The following is a 7,958-nucleotide window of genomic DNA, read 5'->3' as shown; positions in this document are numbered from 1 at the left end:
GGGGAAGGTGATTTCTGTTGCTTTTTGGCGATGCCTGTTTAACCCTTGCAACAAATCTGATCAACATCAACATGTTCAGGTAAAATCGCTCTCTTACTAGTGTTGTGTAAAATCATGTTATCAACGTTTTCATTAGTACATATTTTGACGATTATTTGAGCACAAAAGGTAATGAATAGATTTTGTCAAATACAAATCGCACACGCGCTTCTTTTTTTTGATAGTATGTGTATCCCAACTGTCTGATTACATGGTTGGTTGATGTGATGTTTACATCGCACTGAACGATTCCAACTATAAGGCGGCAGTCTGTAAATAATGGAGTCTGGATCACACAATCCAGTGATCAACAGCTTCAGAATCGAACAAAGCAATTCGAATACGATGACATGTCAACAAAATCGGCGTGCTTGACCATAGAGTCTTGTCAATCGGATTTTACGACAAGCATGGGTTGCGGAAGGCCAGTTCTAACCCGGGCATGGGTATAGTCCTTGTGACCAACCTACCTGATGTAATCATCATTTTATTCATTTCAGACGAACCGAGTTGACCTTTTCAAATCTAGGTGCGGCTGAAACAAGATATGGATCATGCGCCACTTTACACGTACGGAATATCTTGTTACCCAGTGCCGCAGGCCCAAGTCTGGTCTGTTAAAACTAGACCAACTTCATCTTTAATACACTTATCATTAGGCTGTCGAAAGTGTTATATTTCTCAATGACAGTAATGCCCAACAGACTGACTTGGCATGACGTTAATGCCTGTCAATGTCCAAGTTGAAACAACGAAATGACCAGACATCTATAAAATGAATTTAGCGAGAAGACAACATGCAATGAAACAAGCAATTAAGAACTGTATTATATAAAATAATTAGGTTTGCAAATCAATAAATGCAGGGGTTCATTATTTTCGAAGGCCGCTTGCCACAGAACAAGTGACTTTAAGAAAGTAACTTGTGCTGACTAATTTCCCTATTGCACTGATGTTTATGACATAATGATGACGATGAAACTATGAAAGGAATAGATCAAGATGGTATTTCGTGTTAACGTTTACTGGACTATTTATCGAAAAGTGATAAATAGCCAAGAAATCTAATCCTACTTTATTATAATTGGGAAATTTAATAGCTACATTTCAGCAGAGATGTCATGAATCCAAGTTTGTCTGCAATTTGAAACCTTGATAGGAAATTATCTAGTACCAGACTTACAAGTAAGATACCGTTATCTGATTGCCCGAAATGAAAACTGACTTGTCCCGGGCGTCGGGAGATGGAATTTATGAAACCCTGAGAAATGGCATGCAAGTTCATTCTTATATCGTGCTGTTTTGTTTAAATCATGAATGTTTTCAAAAAACAATTTTAAAGAATAAGATTCGAAAAGGTTTTAAGTCCTGTCCTAACGGATCACTGGACATGTAGTGAAGGTTTGCACGAGTGTAATGTCAATAAAAATGTCATGGTGTGTTTATGGCATCACTGTTCTGGATGATGTTGCAAAAGAAAGTTCAAATCAATGAAGGCGAAAAAGGTTCCTCTCTTAAGAAGATACTGAGGCACAAACCTGCATTTAACTCGCATATGTTTCATGTGTCTTCACGACGACTTTCCTTTCTGTATCATGTTTCAGATTGGCTGTGTCTTCATCACTGCATGTGTAATGTATCAAAAGCAATATCCTGTGATTTACTGAAGCCGGGGAGCTTTGTCGAGAGTCGTTGCAAACAAATGCTATTTTGGATTTTCAGTTTTGCTGAAAGCGATAGAACATCCATATATGTCGGTGTCTGATAAGTAATGTCATCACAATGTCTCTCAGGTTTGTGTTTCTAAGACGTCACAACGTGTGAAATTTCACCCGTAATTGCTGTGACTTCACACGTAACGTTAAATCCCGCACAAGACCTGCCATGTGTGTGAAATCGATGTCTCCAGTTACCACGTACATGGCCGTGGCTACCGCTACATTTTCAATTCATTAAATAGGCTATTTCAGTAAGTTTGTTAGTCAATAAATGCGAGATCAACAGCGTCATCTAATTGACCTGGTTGCTGGGTAAACGCGTATACATCGACGCAGTGTATTATCTATTTCCTACCTTCATCTCATTTCTAAGATGCTTTGCTGTACTTTATTACGCTACATATGGGGGTTGAGCAAACTGTGTTTCTTAAACACAACACACATAAGCCATGAGAAAGTTACAGCAATTTTAACTGTTTTTTTTCTAATGTATAAACGACCATATTTGAATCAGGTGTTACATACATGTAATGAACTTATATGATAGAAAACAGAAATATGAAATATCTAAAGTATAAGAAAATGTATTGTGGATAATGAGAGTAGGTTACAGATAAAATATGGGTGATAAATCAAAACTACATATGTAAATCTTTGCATCAAATGACAGTACATACGTAATTGTGACAGTGTCAGAATGTTTGCAGTTAGTGAGATTTTCACTTGCAGGCTATTTGTGTCTAGGTGAAAGACAAACGATGGGAATCATATGGTAAGATGTTTTCCCCTTGACCGACTTGAAAAAAGAAAGCAGATAGCCATGCCTTTCTACAAACGGGCCCAACAGTTTTATTATATATTCGAAAATCAAAGTTTGAAAGAAACATAAGAAAGAAATTGCATCAAGACTCAAATTCTGAACTAGAATGGTTGCATGCAGCATTTCGTTTGATACGCACTCACAGGAAATAACGCATAAATATATCAGCATGTATTTCAGCTTGTTCAAACATATTCTGAAACATTTATGCCATCTCCACCGACTGTGTGCATGTGATTTACTTTGTTTGTTCAGTTTACAAATAGTCTGAAAACCATTTCCAATTTCCGTTTGGGGATTACTTACACCAGCGGAACCACATTTTCTCATGGGATAAAACCTGATGCCCCATTATAACTGATTCTGACCACCCATGATCTATGAACCATCCTTTCTGACAGAAACAAGGATGCCGTTATAAGTACTCCATATATAAGTGTTCCATTCACTCAAAATGTACTCCGGGTCAGGCTCGGACGTATCAGTTACATTATTAAATGCAAAAAGAATTAGGGAACTTCATAGAGCAATGCATCCTTATCTACCAAGGCTATACCGTCACAGACCCCAGGACATGGTTGCCCAAACAAGAACTGTTCACACCCATCTAGTTTGCACAAACGGTTGTCCTGGTAGACTCATCATGAACATCAAAATATACGCAGCTCTTGTCAAGTTTTTAAATGGAGGACATAAACATGAAAGTATTCTTTAATGAGGCTTAATTTGTTTCGAAAAGTGCATTTATTTTGCAAAGAGGCAAAGAGGCAAATGGGGAGACCCAAATTCAACACAGAATCTGGAAATAGTACCTGCACATAAACATTGCATTTGAATATTTGTTCCATTTTTTTAATGATATCTTCAACGTATGTACCGCAATGACTACAAACACCTTTGATGACAACTAGCAACTGATAGGAAGCAGTTCCTTCATAAACAAATATCAAATGTCCAGCTGTCGGTCTAGGATTCATCTGAAATGCACTCGAAGGGTTATGAAGTAAGTGCACAAATGTCGTTGGAAGTCCCTGGAATCTATGGCTGACAATGCTTTGTTATATGAGATTTTGAAAGTAAACCCGATATCACGATGCAGTGAAATCGGTGTGTTGAGTGTGGAAGTATATTTAATATCTTGGAAGACGAATATAGGTCTCAGCAAAAGAGCCACCATTTTTATGGCCTGGCTTTTGGTAGAATATTCATATTTATTGTTCAGATCAAAATAAAGGCACCTGTCACTGAAATGTGGTTACGAAAATATACTAGACACATAAAGAAACTATGCATACACAATTATACAAACCTGTGTAGACACATAAGGATTCAAACTCCGAGATTAGTGACATGTATCTAGCATACATGAACGTGCCACGTTCCGCGACGTTAGTGGTTTCATCTTTGAAACGTGCAATGCGAGAGAAGAGAGAAACAGAGCAAATGGATGCCACACAATCCGGTCACTTTGGAAAGCTCAGCCCCTGCCCTTGCGATCGTTCTAACAATTAAACGGCTATTGAAACGCATAGCATGCCAAGGCTAACGTCTGCATAACGTCATTAGGCCATTTAAATGTGGGGGAATGTCTCAGCGACAAGTGGCTGCACATTTCCACTGCCACTGGAACACAATTTCTGCACTGGTGAGACACTATCAGAGCACAAATGCGTCATTCTTCACGACTGCATTCTTGACGTCTACGTGTAACCAAATGGATAATGGTGACCCATCTTCGCCAAATTTTTCAGACTGTAGTGATGTCTGCCCGGACCATCCCATCCCATCCCATCGACAACGTTTGCGTCATCACGGGATCAGACCACGACGTCCCGCCATACGACCTATCCTGACACAACGTCATCGACAAGCTCGCCGAATGTGGTGCCGAAATCATGTTTGCAGACCCTTGTTTTGGTGGAGAAATGTTGTTTAACATTTCCCATGGTGACGCGTAGACGACCGTTATGCAATGGTCTTGAAGATGAATCGCTTTGGTAGTGATTCCGCAATGATTCGGGGCGGAATAACAGCACACCAAAGAACACCTTTGGTGATTGTTTCAGGGCAACGTAACTGGCATGGGCAGCAAGGATTAGATTCTTCGACCTGTGACAATTCCTTTTCTGCAACGTCATAGTCCTGGGTTGATATTCCAACAGGCCAATGCCCGCCCTCCTGCGCAAGGGTTGGTATGGATTTCTTGCAACACCACAACGTTGACTTCCTGTATAGACCTGCAAACTCACCTGATCTCTCCCCGATAGAGCATGTTTGGGACGAGATGGGTCGACGTCTACGCCGTCTTCCTCATCCGCCCGATAACGTCATGACCTTACAACAGAACTTGAGAGAATCTGGCGTGACATCCAAACAAGCCTTCTTTGCATGTTTGATAGGCTCTATGCGTCGTCGATGCACTGCTGTTCTCAATGCCGATAGTGGACATAGCCGTGTTTGAGCTTGGGACATGGTTGTTTGACCCCTGCCCAGCTTGTGGACTCGTGACGTCATTGTGAGTGACTTTCCAACTGAAATTCTTGTTATGGTCTCTGGATCCCTCCATTAAAGTTTATAATATATATACCTTTGACATTGTTATCGCACTTATCAGCTGGGATACTATTTTGACAATGCACAGTTTCTTTATGTGGCTAGTATATAAACGTAATGTCTTTATTCAGTATCAGGATGTACTTCGTGGCATTACATCGGGTCTATCTGATAGAGTGATATGACAAGGTGTGCTTATATGGTTGCATACGGTGTTTGGTTTATCTTTTCTCAAGATGAGATGAACGTGTTTTGTTTATTTTGGCAGGGAAAGACCACGTGTAGTTCATTCAGAATTTCCTCACCGAAGTCGCGACATGATTCAGTAAGGTGGGTCGAAACGTTCTGGTGTAAAGTGTCAACGTCGTTTTAATTTAAACATTTCAAAATTTAATTTAAACATATATCCGTCTTACTCTATTTGGCGTCGGTTTGGGATAGGCATCGATGAAACATAGGCATTAATAAGCAATAAGCCAATGACAGATAACTTATATGAAGGGATTTTGGTTTGTAGAAAACCATTTCCAGTTTGCCTTTCAAACAGCTCCACGTATGGAATCTGAAAAAGGTAAGACGGAAGACCTCTGTGTATTTCACAGACAATCTGTTGGTCAAACATTTCCACAATCTCTCTTAAAGGATACGTCTTCAGTACAAACATATATATACGTCTGTAAAATGTTCGTATGAAGTATGTCTGATATCGAGCTAATATATGTTAAATGATGTACAACATGTCTGTTATCAGCGGTCAAGGAAGCCATAATTGTATTTTGCATTGACATGACAAGATGAATAAAAGTGTTTTCTGTCAACTGGCAAGCAAATCAGGAGACAGCTATGGGCGTCTTTGCAATCCCCTACATTGCCAGTAGGTGTGAAAACAACTTCAGAGTATATCCAGACACTTCAATTTCAACTTCTTGAAACAACTGGCCGCCCCCACAAACTGAACTGAATGGCATTTCGATGATCATTCTTGCAGATTATGTATATGTTTCAAATGGTTGCAAAGACGAATAGCACAGAAGTAAAGTTTTACGGACATTAATCCAGGCTTATAATCCCGATAAGGTCGTAAGTAATGATGGAGACGTAACAGATCACACACAGTGTCGCTGTGACCGATGACTAACATATGGACGATCCACAGAAACCGCATAACCATTTTGCACAGATATCTGTGCGTGCTAAACGGACAGTAGTTGTGCGTTCTGTTTGAATTGAAAACACAAATCACGATCTTATATCAATGACACCAGCTGCTTGAGAATGGGTAATGTAATTCTGCCGGCGGAGTCATCCGCCATAACCATTCTTGCCACGTTAAGTCTGTTAATCGTCTGAAAACCAAACTGGGCAACATATGGTACATGTCGATATTGGGAAAACTTCAAACATCATTGTGGTCTCTAAATTCTTTCCTATTCAACATCTCAACTAACGATCGCTAGTCATATAGTTACGAATAGCTTCTTGAGTGAAAGAGGAAATGAGTCATAGATGCATAAATAAACTCTGTCAGTCTGTTCTTCTGTTAGGAGAGATTTTATGTATGCGGTATAAGGATCTGAAGGAGTAAGAATTAGCTTTGAAATGTCTTGCAAAGAATAAAAACATGGTATCCATAAGACGTATTATGTATTCAGAAACTGGTTTTGTCGCTCGCATACATGAAAACCTTCGCCCAGTTATGATGATGATAAAACTTCTTACAATGTCAAAAATTTGCTCATTATCTAGTCCCTGTGAGAGACATCGAGGAATGTTGAAAGGGATCTAGAGCTACCAAGAATTATCTAGCTCATTACGAGTTAACTTAGAAATGCACTCTATTCCTGGGCAAAGCTCTGTCGGCGCCGTACATCTTTCAGTGAAGCATTTTAGAAGAGCATTGATGGGATCAAAGCTTCTGAAACATTATTCAAATCGTTAAGTGTGCTCCATAGGTTTTATCCGAATTCATAAATTTATATTCAGAACCATCTTCAATGCCAGCACTCTCCACAAGTCTAACATCTGCAGCTGAAACTAATGTAGTAAATTATATACATCAGTTATGCACGTGAAGCTGCTAAACTTATCAAATGGACATGCAATTACAAGTGTGCACTTGTTTTTTTGACAGGGGCGTTGGGGCAACGAAACGATTTGCATTGATATATATATATATATATATATATATATATATATATATATATATATATATATATATATATTGTCAGATGGCAGATGACCTTGTTAACCAAAGCATTCATTTTTTCCTGAAATGTTAAACCTTCATTGATGCTGCATGAATCTGCCTCGACTCCTAAGACAATACCGGATTCGACGATGCATACTATTAACCGAGTAAGCGTGTTTCATTCCATTCCAATCTTCATGCAGAACAGTGCCAAGTTCGTTGAGAGTGTCGATGCTTGTTGAAATACGTGCTGTCAAGGGATATCACAAACATGCTTTTGAGGTGGCAAGTCTCGACAGGACTGTCTTTGGTAATTTGGTACTCACTAACAAACGAGCCATCTGTTCTCTTGCGTCATCATCCATGTCGGCATCATGGCATCATGACTTCCAGTAACCCCACTATACGCCATTACTGATCCACCCCTTTAACAATCATTTTGCCATTCCGTCGACGCCACGGCCTGTTGCGACTAAAAATCCAAAGTTAACCTTGATTCATCCGAAAGCAAAACGTTTAAGTCACGACGCTCTTGACATGAAATACGCCCTGTTCTAAAGTGACAGTTCGTCAATATTGGGATAACATATGGAAGTTGGGCATACCAAATCCATTTGTGTTGTCAATTTCGAATCGTCAA

Source organism: Haliotis asinina, chromosome 6 (assembly GCF_037392515.1).
Source record: "Haliotis asinina isolate JCU_RB_2024 chromosome 6, JCU_Hal_asi_v2, whole genome shotgun sequence".
In the NCBI taxonomy this organism is placed as follows: domain Eukaryota; kingdom Metazoa; phylum Mollusca; class Gastropoda; order Lepetellida; family Haliotidae; genus Haliotis; species Haliotis asinina.
This window is presented reverse-complemented; position numbering follows the sequence as displayed.